The following is a 3,281-nucleotide window of genomic DNA, read 5'->3' as shown; positions in this document are numbered from 1 at the left end:
TAAATCAAGTTGAACTAAACTTTGATCCAGAAAGACCACAGCAGAGTGTTGACTGTTTCACTCCAACTTTTAGATTCATCTGAATCTTTTCATYCACATCATTTAAACAGTTTGATGTTTCTGATGAAACTGAGCAGATGTTTGATGATGGCGGAGGAGTAAGACGTGTGTCGCGTGGGCTCCCGTTCCGACTTACTTCGTTTACGGATCTCTATTAAATGACCTTGCTGTTTTGAACATTTGGTCTGTCTGGACTCGATCCCTGAGTGATTCTTGCCTGGAAGAGTAGAAGAATGGCGACAAACTCAAGGAAAGGCAAACATTCTGGATCTGCGGCTGTTAGGCCCGACACCGCCCCGGAGCAGACTACAGCTAATGCCGGAGGTTCAGCACCTCCTTCTCCCTCCCACAGTGAGGTTGATGTACTCTCCTTGAAGTCTGACATTCTTGCCGCTATAAAAACCGATCTCTCAGCTGTGATTAAGTCGGAAATAAAGGGGGCTTTGGCTGAGGAGTTTGCTTTGAGGAGAGCTACAAGCGGTGAGAGCGGAAGTGGCTAACAGCACAATGCTATTACACGACAACCTGGACCACCTTAAGCAGAGCGTTAAAGAGGTGGAGGACGGCTTGTCAACCTGGTCCGATGAGGTTGTTACTCTACGCACCACCGTGTTGGAACTGAAAGAAGAAGTCGGTGGGCTCAAAAAGATGTGTGACGATATGGAAGGGCGCATGAGAAGGTGCAACGTGCGGATTTTTGGAGTTCCTGAGACACCAGAATCCAGCTCCACTTCAGCAGTGGCTAAACTGCTAGCAGAGGTTCTACAGATGGATAAAGTGCCACTGGTTGACAGAGCCCATCGCTCTCCAGGTGGGAACAAGTCGGGTGATAAGCCGTGGGTTATTGTTGCTAAGCTGCACTATTATCAAGAATGTGTGGAAATATTGCATCGAGCTCGGAGCCGGGGCCCTCTTCGCTTTAAGGAGGCACCGATTACCGGTATCATCACATCTGACTACACGGCGGCTGTGGCCAGGGCTCGGGCGGCGTTTACGGAGGTGAGGAGGCTTCTTCGCAACAGACGAGACGTTCGCTACGGCTTGCTTTTTCCTGCATGGCTCCGCATCTCTCATGGGGAGGAAAACAAGGAGTTCCTGGATGCCAATAAAGCAATGGACAACATTAAAAAGAAAATCATCTCAGCGACGGACAATGAGGACCGGCGTTAACCGTAGGTCCAATTCTCATCGATCCATTGTGACTGTCAGTCTGTAATGAACCTTCTAACATTATGTCCCGCGCTTTATCTTGATTTAATTTTAGAGTTTATTCTGAGGGACAACACTCCTTTTTTGTTTTGTTTTTTGTTCTATGTATGAGAGTTTCACAGGGGGTCTGTCCAGATCCTGATTAGTGTTTCATGTATCTGTTATTGTTATTTAGTTATGGCGGGAGCCCAGGTAGGGAGCTAAGTTCCCCAGTATAAGCACATATGTGTGGATTTGTTGTTTGTTGGGTTTTCTGTGTTTATTTATTTATTTAGGAGAGAGGGGTGGGACTATACCGGATCTATCTGTTTTGAGAATGTCTTTTGTTAGGTTATCTATTTGTGATGGTTTGTGGATAATGTACTACAGCCCGATTGACTATATATGAGCAGTTCTAATATTACCAGGTTCATCAACAGTCACCCAGTTAACTGTGTGAGTTGGAATGTGAAATCCCTCNCTTTTCACAACAGAACCACGTTAAGTCTCCATCAGCATAACGTCTCCATATTAACTAACGTGTTAAATCTAACTGCACGTCACTGAAGAGGTGTTTACTACATTCAGCGACGGTGAAAACAGGATGTTTTTTTAAACATCAGTCAATATAAGCAGTGGAATCACCACCCGCGGCTGCAACTAGCTGCTCCAAACATTAGCATGCTAACGCTCATAGCGGTGCAGCAAGGAAAAATGTCCCCCAGGAAACAACAGTTCACTGGCGGCCACGATGAAACGTTCCGTTATTTAAACCGGAATGTCCGGTATTCAAAATATTCATGTCATAACAAAAATAAAAACCGGTATTCGGAACAAAACGGTATACTGCCCAGCACTAAGATGAATCACTTGATGATGCTGATGACGAGGACGAGGTGCCGCAAGCAGAATCTGATGACGACAAACCTGCTGATAACTGTCCTCAAACACCACCTCCCATGAGCACTGACCCAGTGAAACAAGAACTGCCAGAACCAAAGCCAAGAAACGTGAATAAACCAGCTGCTACAAAGATGGAACTCAGGAAAAAACCGGAGAAGCAAGGTGCAGCAAGAGCCCCCGCCCCTCCCCCTCTGGATTATTCAGATATATAAACACTGATGACACTGCAGTGATAGGATGCATCACTGGGGAGGATGAAGCAGCTTACAGGAGGGAGGTAGTCGTCCTGGTGTCTTGGTGTGAGGACAACATCTCCCTCAACATCGACAAAAAGAAGGAGCTGATAGTGGACATGAGGAAGGAAAGAAGGCAGCACCAACCACTGTACATCGGAGACCTTGAGATTGAGAGAGTGAGCAGCTTCAAATATCTGGGCGTCCACCTCACTGAGAACCTGACCTGGACTGAGAACACCACACAGCTGGTCAAGAAGGCTCAACAGAGACTCTACTTCCTGAGGAGACTAAGGAAGTTTGGCATGTCACCAAAGATCCTCAGGAACTTTAATGTAGAGAGCATGTTGAGCAGCTGCATCACAGCCTGGTACAGCAGCACCTCCACTATGGACCAAACGCCTGCAGAGAGTGTAGGGCCCTATAAAATCCATTTTATTTTTTCCCAAATTCCGTTTTTTCCATTTTAATTTTTCCAAATTCCACTTTTTACATTTTTTCCCCTGAATTCCACATTTTCATTCAAATCATACTTATTAATATAAAAAGGGTTTGATNGAGATGGACTGTCCTCGTTTCGGCCGCTGTGGGTGACCTTTGGTACTGGAGCTGAAAAGAACCTGTCTTTGACAGAAACACGGTGAGATATTATTTTCATTAGCACCTTATGCAAAAAGCTACGGCTATTTTTGGCCCACCACACTGAAATTCTAATCGTTAGACACTCTTCTGTTCGCTTCTGCAGATGGTGGTGATTTTAGCGGAGGTAGGTCAGGGAGCGGTTTTATTCCTGATCGAGGTAAAAACAGGGAGTTTGGCTTTCTGTTTTGATGTAGCCAAGAGGAGATTTGTTTATCTTGGTGAGAGTAGGCAGTTTTAGACAGGAAAAAACTGCTG

This window comes from Austrofundulus limnaeus, unplaced genomic scaffold (genome assembly GCF_001266775.1).
Source record: "Austrofundulus limnaeus strain Quisiro unplaced genomic scaffold, Austrofundulus_limnaeus-1.0 Scaffold593, whole genome shotgun sequence".
In the NCBI taxonomy this organism is placed as follows: domain Eukaryota; kingdom Metazoa; phylum Chordata; class Actinopteri; order Cyprinodontiformes; family Rivulidae; genus Austrofundulus; species Austrofundulus limnaeus.
This window is presented reverse-complemented; position numbering follows the sequence as displayed.